The sequence below is a fragment of the Pseudophryne corroboree genome, chromosome 9, assembly GCF_028390025.1.
Source record: "Pseudophryne corroboree isolate aPseCor3 chromosome 9, aPseCor3.hap2, whole genome shotgun sequence".
In the NCBI taxonomy this organism is placed as follows: Eukaryota; Metazoa; Chordata; class Amphibia; order Anura; family Myobatrachidae; genus Pseudophryne; species Pseudophryne corroboree.
Genome location: NC_086452.1, coordinates 19,568,783 through 19,590,746, shown reverse-complemented (window position 1 = coordinate 19,590,746; position 21,964 = coordinate 19,568,783).

The window sequence follows — 21,964 nt, the reverse complement described above, 5'->3', positions numbered from 1 at the left end:
CCAGGGCGATATGTTATCAAAAAATTAAAGCGAGCAAAAAACAAAGCCCATCGTGCCTGCCTGGCATTGAGACGCTTCGCTGACTCTAAATATGCCAAATTCTTATGGTCGGTGAGAATTGAGACCACAAACTTAGCCCCCTCAAGCCAGTGTCTCCACTCCTCGAGTGCATCCTTAATAGCCAACAATTCCCGGTTACCCACGTCATAATTCATCTCGGCAGGCGAAAATTTACGGGAAAAGTAAGCACAGGGATGAAGGCGATTATCAGACACTCCCATCTGAGAGAGCACTGCCCCAATACCCATCTCAGAGGCATCCACCTCCACCACAAAAGGACGCTCTGGATCTGGGTGTCGCAGCACTTTGGCCGAGACAAATGCCCTTTTGAGACGGGCAAAAGCCGATTTGGCCTCACGAGACCAGTGAGCAACATCCGCCCCTTTCTTAGTGAGTGCCACCAAGGGCGCCACTATAGACGAAAATCCAGCGATAAATCGTCTATAAAAATTTGCAAAGCCCAGGAAACGCTGAAGCGCCTTCAAACTAGTGGGCTGCACCCAATCCAGGACTGCCTGTACCTTGGAACCCTCCATTTGGAAACCTTCTGGGGAGATAATATATCCTAGAAATGCGATTTGCTGAACTTCAAATTCGCACTTCTCCAGCTTTGCCCCAAGCCGGTGGTCTCTGAGTTTCTGGAGGACTAAGCGTACATGCTTCCGATGTTCCTCCAGGGAATGGGAGAAGATTAGGATGTCATCTAAGTATACGACTAAGAATCTATCCAAATATTCCCTGAGCACATCGTTCATGAAATCCTGGAAGACTGCAGGGGCATTACAGAGCCCAAAAGGCATCACCAAATATTCATAATGCCCTGAGTGGGTATTAAAGGCAGTCTTCCATTCATCCCCCTCTCTTATTCGGATTAGATTGTACGCACCGCGTAGGTCAATCTTAGAAAAAATGGTGGCAGTACGAAGCTGGTCAAACAAGACCGAAATGAGAGGCAGTGGGTATGAGTTTTTAATCGTGATACGGTTCAATTCCCTGAAGTCGATGCAGGGTCGCAATGAACCGTCCTTTTTACCCACGAAGAAGAACCCCGACCCAACTGGAGACTGTGAAGGTCTGATAAATCCTTTAGCCAAGTTCTCCTGAATGTACTCTGCCATAGCCTGAGTCTCAGGACGTGACAGGGAGTACAACCTGCTCTTGGGAAGCTTAGCATTCGGCAACAAATTAATGGCACAGTCATAGGGGCGATGGGGAGGTAGTACCTCTGCAACTTTTTTGGAGAACACGTCCGCAAAATCTGCATAACACCCTGGCAATCCTGGCAAACTTAGCTGCGAGAGCCTGACTGGAAGGCTCAAGCAACTCCTGAAACAATCAGTACCCCAACTAAGAATCTCCCCAGAGACCCAGTCAAATTGAGGATTGTGGGCCCTTAACCAGGGTAACCCCAACACCAATGGGGCAAAAGTACAGACAGTCACATAAAAGGACAATTTTTCAGAGTGTGTGGCTCCAATAAACAAAGAAATCTGGCTAGTGCAAGAGGTAATTTTACCCTGGGATAATGGTTCCCCGTTTAACCCACAAATTTCAATTTCCGACGCCAAGGGTACTATGGAAACAGAGTGTTTCAGGGCGAATTGGCGGTCCATAAAAACCCGTCGGCCCCACTGTCCACAAAGGCCTCAGTCATGACAGTTTGACCGAGGATCTTCAAGGTCACCGGAATGATAAAAGTCTTCTTGGGAAATTCTGACTTCTGGCCTGACAGGATATTTCCCATCACCCTCAGGCCCTGAAGTTTTCCGGCTTTTCTGGGCATGATACTACCACATGACCCTTATTCCCACAGTACAAACACAACACCTGCTGTCTCCTCCGCGTCTTCTCACGCGAGGAGAGGCGGGTAGCCCCAATCTGCATAGGCTCCTCGGAAAATTCCTCAGAGTCTGAGGTTCCCTTGGGAAAGAAGGAAACCTCGGTCTCCCTTTCAAGCCTACGCTCTCTCAGCCGTCTATCCACCCGGATGGATAACTGCATGAGCTGATCCAAGCTATCAGGCAAGGGATATTGTACCAGTTGGTCTTTTATCTGGTTAGAAAGACCTCTTCGGTACTGGTGTCTCAGGGCTGGGTCATTCCACTGGGTATCATGGGCCAACCTCCGAAACTCCGTACAGTAAACCTCAACTGGCCTTCGCCCTTGCTTAAGGATCGAAATCTGAGCCTCGGCTGAGGCCGTCTTGTCAGGGTCATCATACAACATGCCCAGTGCCGTAAAAAAAGCATCAACACTTTTAAGCGACGGACAGTCAGGCTGCAACCCATATGCCCAGACCTGTGGGTCTCCTTGTAGCAAGGAAATCACTATGCCCACCCGCTGAATCTCTGACCCAGAAGATTGAGGCCTAAGCTGGAAATATAGCTTGCAGCTCTCCTTGAAACAAAAGAACTGCGAGCGATCTCCAGAAAAACGATCCGGAAGATTTACTTTCGGCTCCTTAACCCCTGAAGGTGCTGCTGCTGCGGGAGCTCCGCCAGCGGCCTGGGAGGTGTGCATTTTAATGGACAAATCACTAAATTGACGAGTCAGGACCTGCACCTGATCGACCACCTGTTGCAACGTATTTTGAGGGGTATGCTCCATATTCCCACAAAATTTCAACAGGAGTATTGGGCTGCTGAATATGTTATGCACACCAGTGCCTGCAGGAATGTACTGGTGTCTGAACAGAGAGGGATGCAAAACAAATGAACTAACAGACAGACTGGGAAATATGACATCACGTACACAGAAAGTGATAGGGTAACAAAACCAACACAAAGTGAACAGAGAAGCCCAGAGGCTAAGAAACTGGGTGTCTCCCTAGTATTACAAATGCTCAGATGGAAAAAGCAAGATGTTGTGTTTTAATCCGTAGAGAACCCGAAATGCTGTTGCTAAGGGCAACAGCAAAACCCTAAAGGGTTACCAACGGGTGTGGCAGCAAACTCCTTGGTCAGAGATGGAATAGTAGACACAAGGAGAGTCTCCACAATCCTAATTCTCACTTGCAGGGCCCAGGTTCAGCTTACTGCCACTAAACTGACACATGGACGCCCTGCACAGTGAGAGAGGATTATGCAGGCAGGTCTGAAAGTACAGCCACAAACCTGCTGGGTTCACAGAATAGCAAAAGAACCTCAGCAGGCTAAACGACTGACTCCAGTCTTACTGCTAGGTCTGGATTGGCAGAGTGTAATACCAAATCCCCAGGCCTATTTGCAGTAAGCAATAACAAATACAAAGCTACACAGTACTGGCTAATTTTCAGGAACTGACTAACCAACAAAGATTCAGCAGCATCTGCTTACCCTGAGAAGAGGCCTTATAAAGCAGGTGCTGTCCACGCCCCACTCAGACCTCACAGACTGTGAGCACAAAAACCAGCACCGGATCCCCTGCCTGTAACCACTGCACAGCAAAAGACTCGAACCGGAGTATCAGCTGCGCTCAGGTTACTCCGCTAGCACTTGTCTCCCGGTTGCCATGACGACGTGGCAGCATAGGGCAGGAGACCCTAACAACTGGTCAGTGAACAGCTAGAGAGACAGGAACTCAGCAGTGACCGGACATTATATATTATACGGTGGTGTCAGGACTGGTCAGTGCCCAGCTAGAGAGACAGGAACTCAGCAGTGACCGGACATTATATATTATATGGTGGTGTCAGTACTGGTGAGTACCCAGCTAGAGAGACAGGAACTCAGCAGTGACCAGACATTATATATTATATGGTGGCGTCAGGACTGGTCAGTGCCCAGCTAGAGAGACAGGAACTCAGCAGTGACCGGACATTATATATTATACGGTGGTGTCAGGACTGGTCAGTGAACAGCTAGAGAGACAGGAACTCAGCAGTGACCGGACGTTATATATTATACGGTGGTGTCAGGACTGGTCAGTGCCCAGCTAGAGAGACAGGAACTCAGCAGTGACCGGACATTATATATTATACGGTGGTGTCAGGACTGGTCAGTGCCCAGCTAGAGAGACAGGAACTCAGCAGTGACCGGACATTATATATTATATGGTGGCGTCAGGACTGGTCAGTGCCCAGCTAGAGAGACAGGAACTCAGCAGTGACCGGACATTATATATTATACGGTGGTGTCAGGACTGGTCAGTGAACAGCTAGAGAGACAGGAACTCAGCAGTGACCGGACGTTATATATTATACGGTGGTGTCAGGACTGGTCAGTGCCCAGCTAGAGAGACAGGAACTCAGCAGTGACCAGACATTATATATTATACGGTGGTGTCAGTACTGGTGAGTACCCAGCTAGAGAGACAGGAACTCAGCAGTGACCGGACGTTATATATTATACGGTGGTGTCAGGACTGGTCAGTGCCCAGCTAGAGAGACAGGAACTCAGCAGTGACCGGACATTATATATTATACGGTGGTGTCAGGACTGGTCAGTGCCCAGCTAGAGAGACAGGAACTCAGCAGTGACCGGACGTTATATATTATACGGTGGTGTCAGGACTGGTCAGTGCCCAGCTAGAGAGACAGGAACTCAGCAGTGACCAGACATTATATATTATACAGTGGTGTCAGTACTGGTGAGGGGTGGTCTTCTGTTTGCCGGCGGTCGGGCTCCCGGCGCTCAGTATACCGGCGCCGGGAGCCCGACAGCCGGAATACCGACAATTATTTTCCCTCGTGGGGGTCCACGACCCCCATAGAGGGAGAATAAAATAGTGTGGCGCGCGTAGCGCGCCACCGTGCCCGTAGCGTGGCGAGCGCAGCGAGCCCGCAAGGGGCTCATTTGCGCTCGCCAAGCTGTCGGTAAGCCGGCGGTCGGGCTCCCGGCGCCGGGATGCTGGTCGCCGGGAGCCCGACCGCCGGCCAGCCGTAGTGAACCCCTGGTGAGTACCCAGCTAGAGAGACAGGAACTCAGCAGTGACCGGACGTTATATATTATACGGTGGTGTCAGGACTGGTCAGTGCCCAGCTAGAGAGACAGGAACTCAGGAGTGACCGGACATTATATATTAAACGGTGGTGTCAGGACTGGTCAGTGCCCAGCTAGAGAGACAGGAACTCAGGAGTGACCGGACATTATATATTATATGGTGGTGTCAGGACTGGTCAGTGCCCGGCTAGAGAGACAGGAACTCAGCAGTGACCGGACATTATATATTATACGGTGGTGTCAGGACTGGTCAGTGCCCGGCTAGAGAGACAGGAACTCAGGAGTGACCGGACATTATATATTATACGGTGGCGTCAGGACTGGTCAGTGAACAGCTAGAGAGACAGGAACTCAGGAGTGACCGGACATTATATATTATACGGTGGCGTCAGGACTGGTCAGTGTCCAGCTAGAGAGACAGGAACTCAGGAGTGACCGGACATTATATATTATACGGTGGTGTCAGTACTGGTGAGTACCTAGCTAGAGAGACAGGAACTCAGGAGTGACCGGACATTATATATTATATGGTGGTGTCAGGACTGGTCAGTGCCCGGCTAGAGAGACAGGAACTCAGCAGTGACCGGACATTATATATTATACGGTGGTGTCAGGACTGGTCAGTGCCCGGCTAGAGAGACAGGAACTCAGGAGTGACCGGACATTATATATTATACGGTGGCGTCAGGACTGGTCAGTGTCCAGCTAGAGAGACAGGAACTCAGCAGTGACCGGACATTATATATTATACGGTGGCGTCAGGACTGGTCAGTGAACAGCTAGAGAGACAGGAACTCAGCAGTGACCGGACATTATATATTATACGGTGGTGTCAGGACTGGTCAGTGCCCAGCTAGAGAGACAGGAACTCAGGAGTGACCGGACATTATATATTATACGGTGGTGTCAGGACTGGTCAGTGCCCAGCTAGAGAGACAGGAACTCAGAAGCCAGAAGTAAAATGATCTACACATCACAGATTAGAATCTGGGTCAGACCCGCGGCGGTAGTGATTTGCGCTACTGCCATTTCCATTGTTCAGTTGCTAATTGTATTCTGTTTCTTTCAACCACGGATGTAATTTTTGTTTGGCCATTAACCTTTGGGATGCTATAGAATTAAGCTCAATGAGGAGAACTAAAACAAGTTAAAAAGCCATTTACAAAAATAGGAAAGAACATAATATTTGTATTGAAGTGAAAAGGTTTCTGCCATGCAGACGCCTGAGGGACGCGTATTGGGGAAGAATATTTTAATCAATTCAGCACTAAAATTGTAAATTGACATTGGAACATTTAAAGTCTTATTTAGTGTCGTCTAAAGACAGCCGAGAACAGAGGGCAGATAGGAGACGGCATCACCGGCGCCGCTATGCGGGTCTACGGTCATCTCCAGCTCATCCGTAAGCTCAGTGGCCGAGGACAGCTGTTTGTATAATCATGGTACCGCTTATTTTTTACTACATAGGTCCGCCTGCCTTATTACAAAATAAAAAAATAAAAAAAGATTTTCACAGCTGGAATAGAGTTGGTTGTGGTTATGATTCTTGCTCCCTGAGTGCGTCCATCTGCTCCGACTAGGCCTTTCAACATGTTGGCATGTGTGTACTATATATCACCGGGTCTCACCACAAATACCAAAACCTGGTCTAGATCCCACGAGGAGATCCAATCCGAACTGAGTCCTAGTTTGAATCTTCCCACGGTTTGGAATTTGTATTTTAAATCCAAATTTTGAGTTCTAGATTACAAAATGACATGATATCAGCTGTTTTTATCGATTTTTATCACAATTTTTTTTTTAAAATCGATTTTATACTGAACCAAAATACGAATCCGAACCAAAAGACTTGAGGTTGGCTTTGCTAAAACCAAAACACAATGGTGCATTAGAACCAATACCAAAGCACAAGTCCGCGCACATCTTTAGTTATTACTACCAAGGAGAGTAGGGGAAGGGATTTATCAGTGCACAGATCATCTTATTATAAAACTGCCTACAGGCAAAGAGACGGGCGGCTCTGTTTATCACAGAGCCCTATTAAAAACAGGAGAGTGAGGTATCCCATAGCAACCTGTCAATTTCTATTCTTAACAGAGATCGATTGATTCTCCTGACAGGGCCCGAGCACCCACGGACATCGAGGAGCACCCACAGAACTAGAGATGAGCGCCTGAAATTTTTCGGGTTTTGTGTTTTTGGTTTTGGGTTCGGTTCCGCGGCCGTGTTTTGGGTTCGAACGCGTTTTGGCAAAACCTCACCGAATTATTTTTGTCGGATTCGGGTGTGTTTTGGATTCGGGTGTTTTTTTCCAAAAACACTAAAAAACAGCTTAAATCATAGAATTTGGGGGTCATTTTGATCCCAAAGTATTATTAACCTCAAAAACCATAATTTACACTCATTTTCAGTCTATTCTGAATACCTCACACCTCACAATATTATTTTTAGTCCTAAAATTTGCACCGAGGTAGCTGTGTGAGTAAGATAAGCGACCCTAGTGGCCGACACAAACACCGGGCCCATCTAGGAGTGGCACTGCAGTGTCACGCAGGATGTCCCTTCCAAAAAACCCTCCCCAAACAGCACATGACGCAAAGAAAAAAAGAGGCGCAATGAGGTAGCTGTGTGAGTAAGATTAGCGACCCTAGTGGCCGACACAAACACCGGGCCCATCTAGGAGTGGCACTGCAGTGTCACGCAGGATGGCCCTTCCAAAAAACCCTCCCCAAACAGCACATGACGCAAAGAAAAAAAGAGGCGCAATGAGGTAGCTGACTGTGTGAGTAAGATTAGCGACCCTAGTGGCCGACACAAACACCGGGCCCATCTAGGAGTGGCACTGCAGTGTCACGCAGGATGGCCCTTCCAAAAAACCCTCCCCAAACAGCACATGACGCAAAGAAAAAAAGAGGCGCAATGAGGTAGCTGACTGTGTGAGTAAGATTAGCGACCCTAGTGGCCGACACAAACACCGGGCCCATCTAGGAGTGGCACTGCAGTGTCACGCAGGATGTCCCTTCCAAAAAACCCTCCCCAAACAGCACATGACGCAAAGAAAAAAAGAGGCGCAATGAGGTAGCTGTGTGAGTAAGATTAGCGACCCTAGTGGCCGACACAAACACCGGGCCCATCTAGGAGTGGCACTGCAGTGTCACGCAGGATGTCCCTTCCAAAAAACCCTCCCCAAACAGCACATGACGCAAAGAAAAAAAGAGGCGCAATGAGGTAGCTGACTGTGTGAGTAAGATTAGCGACCCTAGTGGCCGACACAAACACCGGGCCCATTTAGGAGTGGCACTGCAGTGTCACGCAGGATGTCCCTTCCAAAAAACCCTCCCCAATCAGCACATGATGCAAAGAAAAAGAAAAGAAAAAAGAGGTGCAAGATGGAATTATCCTTGGGCCCTCCCACCCACCCTTATGTTGTATAAACAAAACAGGACATGCACACTTTAACCAACCCATCATTTCAGTGACAGGGTCTGCCACACGACTGTGACTGATATGACGGGTTGGTTTGGACCCCCCCCAAAAAAGAAGCAATTAATCTCTCCTTGCACAAACTGGCTCTACAGAGGCAAGATGTCCACCTCATCTTCACCCTCCGATATATCACCGTGTACATCCCCCTCCTCACAGATTATCAATTCGTCCCCACTGGAATCCACCATCTCAGCTCCCTGTGTACTTTGTGGAGGCAATTGCTGCTGGTCAATGTCTCCGCGGAGGAATTGATTATAATTCATTTTAATGAACATCATCTTCTCCACATTTTCTGGATGTAACCTCGTACGCCGATTGCTGACAAGGTGAGCGGCGGCACTAAACACTCTTTCGGAGTACACACTTGTGGGAGGGCAACTTAGGTAGAATAAAGCCAGTTTGTGCAAGGGCCTCCAAATTGCCTCTTTTTCCTGCCAGTATAAGTACGGACTGTGTGACGTGCCTACTTGGATGCGGTCACTCATATAATCCTCCACCATTCTATCAATGTTGAGAGAATCATATGCAGTGACAGTAGACGACATGTCCGTAATCGTTGTCAGGTCCTTCAGTCCGGACCAGATGTCAGCATCAGCAGTCGCTCCAGACTGCCCTGCATCACCGCCAGCGGGTGGGCTCGGAATTCTGAGCCTTTTCCTCGCACCCCCAGTTGCGGGAGAATGTGAAGGAGGAGATGTTGACAGGTCGCGTTCCGCTTGACTTGACAATTTTGTCACCAGCAGGTCTTTCAACCCCAGCAGACCTGTGTCTGCCGGAAAGAGAGATCCAAGGTAGGCTTTAAATCTAGGATCGAGCACGGTGGCCAAAATGTAGTGCTCTGATTTCAACAGATTGACCACCCGTGAATCCTTGTTAAGCGAATTAAGGGCTGCATCCACAAGTCCCACATGCCTAGCGGAATCGCTCCCTTTTAGCTCCTTCTTCAATGCCTCCAGCTTCTTCTGCAAAAGCCTGATGAGGGGAATGACCTGACTCAGGCTGGCAGTGTCTGAACTGACTTCACGTGTGGCAAGTTCAAAGGGCATCAGAACCTTGCACAATGTTGAAATCATTCTCCACTGCACTTGAGACAGGTGCATTCCATCTCCTATATCGTGCTCAATTGTATAGGCTTGAATGGCCTTTTGCTGCTCCTCCAACCTCTGAAGCATATAGAGGGTTGAATTCCACCTCGTTACCACTTCTTGCTTCAGATGATGGCAGGGCAGGTTCAGTAGTTTTTGGTGGTGCTCCAGTCTTCTGTACGTGGTGCCTGTACGCCGAAAGTGTCCCGCAATTTTTCTGGCCACCGACAGCATCTCTTGCACGCCCCTGTCGTTTTTTAAAAAATTCTGCACCACCAAATTCAAGGTATGTGCAAAACATGGGACGTGCTGGAATTTGCCCATATTTAATGCACACACAATATTGCTGGCGTTGTCCGATGCCACAAATCCACAGGAGAGTCCAATTGGGGTAAGCCATTCCGCGATGATCTTCCTCAGTTGCCGTAAGAGGTTTTCAGCTGTGTGCGTATTCTGGAAAGCGGTGATACAAAGCGTAGCCTGCCTAGGAAAGAGTTGGCGTTTGCGAGATGCTGCTACTGGTGCCGCCGCTGCTGTTCTTGCGGCGGGAGTCCATACATCTACCCAGTGGGCTGTCACAGTCATATAGTCCTGACCCTGCCCTGCTCCACTTGTCCACATGTCCGTGGTTAAGTGGACATTGGGTACAACTGCATTTTTTAGGAGACTGGTGAGTCTTTTTCTGACGTCCGTGTACATTCTCGGTATCGCCTGCCTAGAGAAGTGGAACCTAGATGGTATTTGGTAACGGGGGCACACTGCCTCAATAAATTGTCTAGTTCCCTGTGAACTAACGGCGGATACCGGACGCACGTCTAACACCAACATAGTTGTCAAGGACTCAGTTATCCGCTTTGCAGTAGGATGACTGCTGTGATATTTCATCTTCCTCGCAAAGGACTGTTGAACAGTCAATTGCTTACTGGAAGTAGTACAAGTGGGCTTACGACTTCCCCTCTGGGATGACCATCGACTCCCAGCGGCAACAACAGCAGCGCCAGCAGCAGTAGGCGTTACACGCAAGGATGCATCGGAGGAATCCCAGGCAGGAGAGGACTCGTCAGACTTGCCAGTGACATGGCCTGCAGGACTATTGGCATTCCTGGGGAAGGAGGAAATTGACACTGAGGGAGTTGGTGGGGTGGTTTGCGTGAGCTTGGTTACAAGAGGAAGGGATTTACTGGTCAGTGGACTGCTTCCGCTGTCACCCAAAGTTTTTGAACTTGTCACTGACTTATTATGAATGCGCTGCAGGTGACGTATAAGGGAGGATGTTCCGAGGTGGTTAACGTCCTTACCCCTACTTATTACAGCTTGACAAAGGGAACACACGGCTTGACACCTGTTGTCCGCATTTCTGGTGAAATACCTCCACACCGAAGAGCTGATTTTTTTGGTATTTTCACCTGGCATGTCAACGGCCATATTCCTCCCACGGACAACAGGTGTCTCCCCGGGTGCCTGACTTAAACAAACCACCTCACCATCAGAATCCTCCTGGTCAATTTCCTCCCCAGCGCCAGCAACACCCATATCCTCCTCATCCTGGTGTACTTCAACACTGACATCTTCAATCTGACTATCAGGAACTGGACTGCGGGTGCTCCTTCCAGCACTTGCAGGGGGCGTGCAAATGGTGGAAGGCGCATGCTCTTCACGTCCAGTGTTGGGAAGGTCAGGCATCGCAACCGACACAATTGGACTCTCCTTGTGGATTTGGGATTTCAAAGAACGCACAGTTCTTTGCGCTGCTTTTGCCAGCTTGAGTCTTTTCAGTTTTCTAGCGAGAGGCTGAGTGCTTCCATCCTCATGTGAAGCTGAACCACTAGCCATGAACATAGGCCAGGGCCTCAGCCGTTCCTTGCCACTCCGTGTGGTAAATGGCATATTGGCAAGTTTACGCTTCTCCTCCGACAATTTTATTTTAGGTTTTGGAGTCCTTTTTTTACTGATATTTGGTGTTTTGGTTTTGACATGCTCTGTACTATGCCATTGGGCATCGGCCTTGGCAGACGACGTTGCTGGCATTTCATCGTCTCGGCCATGACTAGTGGCAGCAGCTTCAGCACGAGGTGGAAGTGGATCTTGATCTTTCCCTAATTTTGGAACCTCAACATTTTTGTTCTCCATATTTTAATAGGCACAACTAAAAGGCACCTCAGGTAAACAATGCAGATGGATGGATTGGATACTAGTATACAATTATGGACGGGCTGCCGAGTGCCGACACAGAGGTAGCCACAGCCGTGAACTACCGCACTGTACTGTGTCTGCTGCTAATATATAGACTGGTTGATAAAGAGATAGTATACTCGTAACTAGTATGTATGTATAAAGAAAGAAAAAAAAACCACGGTTAGGTCACTGGTATATACAATTATGGACGGGCTGCCGAGTGCCGACACAGAGGTAGCCACAGCCGTGAACTACCGCACTGTACTGTGTCTGCTGCTAATATATAGACTGGTTGATAAAGAGATAGTATACTCGTAACTAGTATGTATGTATAAAGAAAGAAAAAAAAACCACGGTTAGGTCACTGGTATATACAATTATGGACGGGCTGCCGAGTGCCGACACAGAGGTAGCCACAGCCGTGAACTACCGCACTGTACTGTGTCTGCTGCTAATATATAGACTGGTTGATAAAGAGATAGTATACTCGTAACTAGTATGTATGTATAAAGAAAGAAAAAAAAACCACGGTTAGGTCACTGGTATATACAATTATGGACGGGCTGCGGAGTGCCGACACAGAGGTAGCCACAGCCGTGAACTACCGCACTGTACTGTGTCTGCTGCTAATATATAGACTGGTTGATAAAGAGATAGTATACTCGTAACTAGTATGTATGTATGTATAAAGAAAGAAAAAAAAACCACGGTTAGGTGGTATATACAATTATGGACGGGCTGCCGAGTGCCGACACAGAGGTAGCCACAGCCGTGAACTACCGCACTGTACTGTGTCTGCTGCTAATATATAGACTGGTTGATAAAGAGATAGTATACTCGTAACTAGTATGTATGTATAAAGAAAGAAAAAAAAAACCACGGTTAGGTCACTGGTATATACAATTATGGACGGGCTGCCGAGTGCCGACACAGAGGTAGCCACAGCCGTGAACTACCGCACTGTACACTGGTTGATAAAGAGATAGTAGTATACTCGTAACAACTAGTATGACGACGGTATAAAGAATGAAAAAAAAAAACACGGTTAGGTGGTATATAATACAATTATGGTTGGACGGACTGCCTGCCGAGTGCCGACACAGAGGTAGCCACAGCCGTGAACTACCGCACTGTACACTGGTTGATAAAGAGATAGTAGTATACTCGTAACAACTAGTATGACGACGGTATAAAGAATGAAAAAAAAACCACGGTTAGGTGGTATATAATACAATTATGGTTGGACGGACTGCCTGCCGAGTGCCGACACAGAGGTAGCCACAGCCGTGAACTACCGCACTGTACACTGGTTGATAAAGAGATAGTAGTATACTCGTAACAACTAGTATGACGACGGTATAAAGAACGAAAAAAAAACCACGGTTAGGTGGTATATATTATAATACAATTATGGATGGACGGACTGCCTGCCGAGTTCCGACACAGAGGTAGCCACAGCCGTGAACTACCGCACTGTACACTGGTTGATAAAGAGATAGTAGTATACTCGTAACAACTAGTATGACGACGGTATAAAGAACGAAAAAAAAACCACGGTTAGGTGGTATATATTATAATACAATTATGGATGGACGGACTGCCTGCCGAGTTCCGACACAGAGGTAGCCACAGCCGTGAACTACCGCACTGTACACTGGTTGATAAAGAGATAGTAGTATACTCGTAACAACTAGTATGACTATGACGACGGTATAAAGAAAGAAAAAAAAAACCACGGTTAGGTGGTATATAATACAATTATGGATGGACGGACTGCCTGCCGAGTGCCGACACAGAGGTAGCCACAGCCGTGAACTACCGCACTGTACTGTGTCTGCTGCTAATATAGACTGGTTGATAAAGAGATAGTATACAATACTACTAATATACTGGTGGTCAGGCACTGGTCACCACTAGTCACACTGGCAGTGGCACTCCTGCAGCAAAAGTGTGCACTGTTTAATTTTAATATAATATTATTTATCATGTACTCCTGGCTCCTGCTATAACAACCTGCAGTGCTCCCCAGTCTCCCCCACAATTATAAGCTTTATATACAATACATTGATGTGCAGCACACTGGGCTGAGCAGTGCACACAGACTGAGTCACTGTGTGACTGTGTATCGTTTTTTTCAGGCAGAGAACGGATATATTAAATAAAACAAACAACTGCACTGTCTCTGGTGGTCACTGGTCACTGTGGTCGTCAGTCACTAAACTCTGTCTGCACTCTGCACTCTCTTCTAATCTACAGTATCACAGCAATCTCTCTCTCTCTCTCTCTTCTAAATCTAATCTAAATGGAGAGGACGCCAGCCACGTCCTCTCCCTATCAATCTCAATGCACGTGTGAAAATGGCGGCGACGCGCGGCTCCTTATATAGAATCCGAGTCTCGCGAGAATCCGACAGCGTCATGATGACGTTCGGGCGCGCTCGGGTTAACCGAGCAAGGCGGGAAGATCCGAGTCGCTCGGACCCGTGAAAAAAAAAGTGAAGTTCGTGCGGGTTCGGATTCAAAGAAACCGAACCCGCTCATCTCTACACAGAACCAGCAACCCAGTAAAGCTCGCCCCCACAGTCCCCGCAGTGGACTGAGACGCGCTGGGGGCTGCGGAAGGGCTTCAGTACATTGCAGTGTAAAAAGACCCACCTAAAATGGCCTTTGCCAAGAAGGAGACAGACGCTAGAGGTCACATTTGACCTCTAGCGATTGTCTCCTTGGCGGCGGGCATTTCAAGGTTTTCTTTACACTGCAATGCACGTAAGCCCTTCCGCAGCCCCCAGCGCATCTCAATCCACTGTGGGGGCTGCGGGGGCTTAGCGCACGTAGAAAGGGGTCCCAAATGTTTGTTTGTGAGCTCCTGCAAGTCCGGCGGTAGCACACCTCACCTGGCTACAGCACCACTATGGGGCATACGGTCAGGGCATCACATATGTAAGTGTGGTTATACTGTATGTGTTTACTTTGTATGTATGTGTGTATGTATGTGCTCTATGTGTGTGTATATGCAGGTGAGTCTGTGTTCTATGTGTGTGTGTTCTACGTGTTTGTGTGTATGTGTTATATGTGTGTCTTTGTGTGTGTGTGTTTACTTTATTTGTGTGTTTGTGTTCTATGTGTGTGGTATACATACCTCCCAACTTTGTCCTGGGTGGAGGAGGGACACACGCGCGCGCTCCCGAAAGGGGTGTGGCCTATGGAAAGGGGGCGTGGCTTCACGAGAGGGCGAGCCCCGCCCCACTTTCGTCACTGAGGGGGCATGCCCAGTGCTCTGTGAGCCGCTGGCATGCCCCCTTTCCCTCTGACTCTAGTCTATTCACCGCTGCTCTGCTAAGCAGGGCAGCGAGAGACAGAGCCTCCCAACTGCCCCCCCCCCCACCACGGGACACTGCGGCCCGCGCGTGGGACGGCGGGACAGTCCCCCAAAAAACGGGACTGTCCCGCGAAAATCGGGACAGTTGGGAGGTATGGGTATATGTAAGTGTGAGTGTTCTATGTGTTTGTGTGTGTTATGTTTGTCTTTGTGTGTGTTTGTATGTGTTCTGTGTGTATGTACATGTATGTGTGAGTTTGAGTGTGTACATGTATGTGTTCTATGTAATGTAACAGTAGCGGATCTTGCCACGGGCAAGCAGGACTTTTGCCCGGGGCGCCGCCTTCCGGAGGGCGCCGGCGCCATCCGGAGGGCACCGAACCAGGGCAAGATCCGCTGCTGCTGTGCCCCCCGCTGCCCGCTGCCCCCCGCTGGCCTTTGGCTGCCGGCGTACCTTCGGCGAGCAGCGTGGTTCCCCCTATTGCACCTGCTACAGTGGCCTCTCCTTCGGACGGGGACACGGCGTCCGTTTCTGCACTGCTGGTCTCTGTTATAGGGATTTTGACTCCCCTGTTGACGGCGCGGTCATCTGCAGGTGGGTCGGCGGGCCAGTTCGGTGACTTGCTGTCCACACCCACTGGTCGCTCAGCTGACGTCGCTATGCGCCTCTCCCCCTGCTGCTGCAGGTCAGCAGCCGCTTGTTTCCACTGGGTCCGGTGCGCAGGCGCCTGCACTTAACCACTTGCCAGGCTCTTCGCTAGCACCTTCTGTTCCCTCTCCTTTTGCAGATCTGGTGGACATGGCAGAGAGTGATTCCAGCGACAGCGACCAGTCTTCCGCATCGGCTGCCACGAGACGGGACTCCCAGGCCTCCCCGTCCGGTGAGACTAATGGTAATGGCGCGTTGAGTCAGCAGGGTGCCAAGGCCGAGACTGCCAAGGGCAAAGACCAGGCGAAGGTTGGCAAGGGTAAACGCCGCAGGCACGGGCATTCCCACAAGCGCAGTAAGCGTTCGCGCCGCCATAGGCACGGTAGCAGTAGTCCGGAAGAGGGCAGCCCCAGCGATGTCATGCGTTGCCCATACACCAAGGTTTTGCGGGGTCTCCGCCCACGGATACGGGATCGTATCAATAGCGGATCTTACGTGGATGTCTTCGCATTAACATCCAAGTCCCGCAAGGCTTTGGTGGCGGCCAAGAAAAAGAGTGGGATAGGTGAGGACGCATATAGGTCCTATGTTAACTGGCTCAAGGGGTTCTACACATTCGCAGCCTGTTACCTGGAGACTCGCCCGGAAGAGGCCACGGGCATCGTGCGCTATCTGCACATGATTCATGGTCTGTTCCTTTCTAACAGGCCTCTCGTCTGGCTTCGGTACGACACGGAGTTCAGGCGTAAGCAGCACGGTGTCACGAACCGGTCTCTCACCTTTGCGGGTTCTGGGGTTCATCCGTTGCCTGTGCGGTTGCTCGCGGTGCTGTGCGCTCGTGTGGGGACACGGCGTGATCAATGGCACAGGTAATGCAGAGTCTGGGAACTGTGAGTGCGGGGACCAAATGGCCTAAGGCACTGCGGTGTGTCTGCTGTATAGGAGGTGGCCATGTTGGAGACCAAATAGCTAATACTGAGCACTTGTGAAAACACCTGTGGGCAGGTGTAAGCCAATCCCGTGCTTGTGCTGCCTTTAAGTAGGCTGGGATTATGTCACTCTGGGCCAGTGCTTTGTTGTATCAAAGCTGTGCTCTAGCTCTGAGCTCTCTCCGTGCATTCCTGTGTGATTCCCGTGGTCCAGATATCGCCTCCGTTCCCAGAGGTCCGTCTGCAGCCTTCACTGCTGAAAGATCTACCGGCTCTCTGCTGTGCTGTCAGTTAATTGCACTCCTATTGGAAATAGTTGGATTCCCAGTGTCCTGCATGAGGTTACCTTGTCAGTCTGCCTATCATTCAAAGTCTGGAGGATTCCGTTTCTCTCAGCTGTTCGTTTGTTCAACTCTGCATTTAACCCATTCATCACCTTGTCTTCTACTACAGTTTCACAGTGATCTCCGGAACCCGCAAGTAACCCAATTCAGTACTTTTATTTGCTATGTTGTCATTACAAGGATAATTCATCACAGTCTCTCAGTTAACTCTCAAAACTCCATTGCCAATTCTTACAGTTAATTCTCCATGTCTGCATTAACCAGTTAAACACAATCTGCAGTTCAGCATCAAAGCTTGTTTATATTTGCTATGTTGTCATAACAAGGATAATTCTTCACAGTCTCTCAGTTAACTCTCAAAACTCCATTGCAAATCCTTACAGTTATCTCTTCATGTCTGCATTATCCAGTTAATCACATTCTGCAGTTCAGCATCAAAGCTTGTTTATATTTGGACAATCCAACATTTATTCATCAGCTTGTTTTGCATATGTTTCCATGAACATTTCTTTTATTTATTTTTGAGTTTTCTCTTGCATATTATTCCTGCAATACTTCAGTATAATATGATGATTAACAACTTGTCAGTTAACCCTTTACTGAATTGTTATTTTGAATAAATATATGAATCGGAACTTTCTTCGTCCTCCCTGCTTTCTTCATAGCCCAGCACCTACACCTGTGGTTGGTTCCGGGTTAACGGATTCACAAAAACACCCGGACCTGACAGTAAGCACTGGCCACATGGATCCGTCAAGTGACCAATTCGCAGGAGGCGGTGCTACGTCAGATATCCTTTCCCGTCTGGAAAACCAGGAGTCTATACAGACACAAATAGTGCAGTTTATGCAAACTATGGCAGACCGTTTAGAGACTCTTCATACGGCTATTAGAACGTCCCAAGTCCAGATTCTAACCCCGGATGTCCCAGTTACCACTACAGCTTCTCCTGTGACGCTGCCTACGTCCCGCTTGCAGTTACCCTCTCCGAGTAAGTTTGACGGAACTCCAAAACTTTGCAGAGGATTCCTGAATCAATGCGAGATCCAGTTTGAACTGATGTCTGCCAGTTTCCCATCAGCTCGTTCTAAGGTTGCATATATTATTGCCCTCCTCTCCAGTCAGGCTCTGGAGTGGGCATCACCATTATGGGAGAGAGGTGATCCTATCCTCTCTAATTACAAAGAGTTCGTATCTTCCTTCCGGAGAATCTTTGACAAACCAGGCAGGACCACCTCAGCATCCTTGGAGATTCTCCGTCTACGTCAAGGTTTACGTCCTGTCAGTCAATATATTATTCAGTTTCGCACGTTGTCTTCAGAGTTAAACTGTAATGAGGAGGCCCTGATCGCCGCGTTTTGGAATGGACTTTCAGAAAGAATCAAGGATGATTTAACTATCCGGGATGTGCCAATTAAACTGGATGAATTGTTTTCTCTCTGTAACAAACTTGACCTACGCTACAGGGAGCGATGTTTAGAGAAATCCAGGGCAGAGCGATCCAGTCCACGTGATCATCCTAGACCTCGACAAGATTCTTCATCACAGTCTCTAGTAATGACTGAAGAACCTATGCAGATTGGGCGCTCTCGCCTCACAGAGGAGGAACGACTTCGTCGTCGACAGGGTAACCTCTGCATGTACTGTGGGTCCTCCGAACATTTAGTTAAATTCTGCAAACTCCGACCGGGAAACTCTCACCTCCTAGCTTATTTAAGAGAGGTTAAGCTAGGAGTTACTTTAGAATCACGTTCTGGGAAAGAGCCGACCTTGTCTATTCAATTAGAAGTTCCAAGTTCTACAGTGAAAGTTTCAGCTCTCCTAGATTCCGGGGCAGCCGAGAACTTCATCTCCTCAGCCTTTGTCATACGGTCTAAAGTTCAAACCATGCCTCTGGAAGCAGCAGTTGCCGTTACAGCAGTGGATGGAAGTCGAATTCCAGATGGTATAATTACTCATCGAACCGTATGTCTCAAGATGAAAGTTGGTGAGCTCCATTCCGAATACCTCTCCTTCTACGTGATTCTCAAAGCCTCTCAAGATGTGATACTTGGTTTACCTTGGCTGCAGAAACATAATCCTCAACTTAATTGGCAAACCATGGAAGTCCTTTCATGGGGTAAATCTTGTACCAAGGACTGTGTAGCTACAATTGTACCTCTTCGGTCAATTAGCCTTTCCGATCTACCTCCGGTGTATCAATCCCTTGCGGATGTTTCCAGTAAGCAAGCAGCAGACTCTCTACCTCCTCATCGTGAATGGGACTGCCCAGTCGTCCTGGTTCCGGGCAAGACCCCTCCTAGGGGACAAATTCATCCGCTATCCATCCCAGAGACGCGAGCTTTCCGGGATTGGTCCACTCCTACAACTCTCAAGGGGATTCAGCGATTTCTTGGCTTTGTTAATTTCTATAGGAGATTCATTAAGAATTATTCTACGTTAGCTGCTCCTATCACAGCCCTAACTCGCAAGGGAGCAAATCCTACGAATTGGTCTTCTGAAGCAATCAAAGCCTTCTCTGATTTAAAGCAAGCCTTTGTGTCAGCCCCCATTCTTCGACAGCCTGATTTGAATCGTCCCTTTCTACTAGAGGTGCATGCATCTACAGAAGCAGTAGGAGCTGTGTTGTCACAAGTCTTTGAAGATAAAAAGGTCCATCCCTGCGGATATTTCTCCCGTAAGTTCCTCCCGGCAGAACGTAATTATGCAATCGGTGAGCAAGAGTTACTTGCCATCAAGTTGGCATTTGAGGAGTGGAGATACCTTCTAGAAGGAGCTCAACATCGCATTACAGTTTATACTGATCATAAGAATCTTCTGTATCTGCAGTCAGCTCAGTGTTTGAATCCACGACAAGCTCGATGGGCGCTTTTCTTCTCACGATTTGATTTCAAACTCACCTATCGTCCAGGGTCTCAGAACAAAAAGGCAGATGCCCTTTCCCGGTCCTTTGCTTCTTCTGAATTAAATGATGCTACCACGAATCAAGCCATTGTGAATCCTACGTCCTTTTTAATGACTCGAACCTCTCCAGTTCCTCCGCCTGGCAAGACCTTTGTCGCCACAAGTCTCCGAAAACGGCTGCTTACCTGGGCTCACTCCTCTTCCTTCATGGGTCATCCTGGGGTTCTAAAGACTCTCAAATTTATTCAACAGTCTTATTGGTGGCCACGTCTCAAAGCCGATGTCCAAGAGTTTATAGCAGCATGTCCTAAATGTGCCCAACATAAGAGTCCAAGAAGTTCTCCACCAGGGTTTCATCCATTGCCAGCCCTAGAGGTTCCAGCAGCAGATCAAGAGCTTCAACGTCTATCTAGCATCTGAAGTTGTGTACGTAAGTCCTTGGTCAAAACTTTCGCTCGTTATAAATCTTTTGTAGATAGAAAACGTAAAACTGTACCGAATTACAAAGTGGGAGACCAAGTTTGGATTTCTACGCGCAATCTCAAGTTCAAAGTTCCTTCTAAGAAATTTGCTCCCAAGTTCATTGGTCCATTTCCCATTGTAAAGGTACTCAACCCTGTGTCATACAAAGTCAAGTTGCCACCGTCTTTGAGAATTCCTAACGCCTTTCATACATCTTTACTGAAGCCTTTGATTCTCAATAAGTTCCGTACTACCCAGTCCAAATCTCCTAAAGTTCACTCTTTGCAGAATGAGGAATTTGAAGTTAAAGAGATTGTGGACTTACGTTTCCGATATGGACGTTTACAGTTTCTGGTCGACTGGAAGGGTTACGGTCCGGAGGAGAGATCCTGGGTTTTCTCTGAAGATGTTCAAGCTCCAAGTCTGGTACAGAAATACTTCTCCAAAAATCCTGACAAGGTTCAAAGGTGTTCGGAGACCACCCGTAGAAGAGGGGGTACTGTCACGAACCGGTCTCTCACCTTTGCGGGTTCTGGGGTTCATCCGTTGCCAGTGCGGTTGCTCGCGGTGCTGTGCGCTCGTGTGGGGACACGGCGTGATCAATGGCACAGGTAATGCAGAGTCTGGGAACTGTGAGTGCGGGGACCAAATGGCCTAAGGCACTGCGGTGTGTCTGCTGTATAGGAGGTGGCCATGTTGGAGACCAAATAGCTAATACTGAGCACTTGTGAAAACACCTGTGGGCAGGTGTAAGCCAATCCCGTGCTTGTGCTGCCTTTAAGTAGGCTGGGATTATGTCACTCTGGGCCAGTGCTTTGTTGTATCAAAGCTGTGCTCTAGCTCTGAGCTCTCTCCGTGCATTCCTGTGTGATTCCCGTGGTCCAGATATCGCCTCCGTTCCCAGAGGTCCGTCTGCAGCCTTCACTGCTGAAAGATCTACCGGCTCTCTGCTGTGCTGTCAGTTAATTGCACTCCTATTGGAAATAGTTGGATTCCCAGTGTCCTGCATGAGGTTACCTTGTCAGTCTGCCTATCATTCAAAGTCTGGAGGATTCCGTTTCTCTCAGCTGTTCGTTTGTTCAACTCTGCATTTAACCCATTCATCACCTTGTCTTCTACTACAGTTTCACAGTGATCTCCGGAACCCGCAAGTAACCCAATTCAGTACTTTTATTTGCTATGTTGTCATTACAAGGATAATTCATCACAGTCTCTCAGTTAACTCTCAAAACTCCATTGCCAATTCTTACAGTTAATTCTCCATGTCTGCATTAACCAGTTAAACACAATCTGCAGTTCAGCATCAAAGCTTGTTTATATTTGCTATGTTGTCATAACAAGGATAATTCTTCACAGTCTCTCAGTTAACTCTCAAAACTCCATTGCAAATCCTTACAGTTATCTCTTCATGTCTGCATTATCCAGTTAATCACATTCTGCAGTTCAGCATCAAAGCTTGTTTATATTTGGACAATCCAACATTTATTCATCAGCTTGTTTTGCATATGTTTCCATGAACATTTCTTTTATTTATTTTTGAGTTTTCTCTTGCATATTATTCCTGCAATACTTCAGTATAATATGATGATTAACAACTTGTCAGTTAACCCTTTACTGAATTGTTATTTTGAAT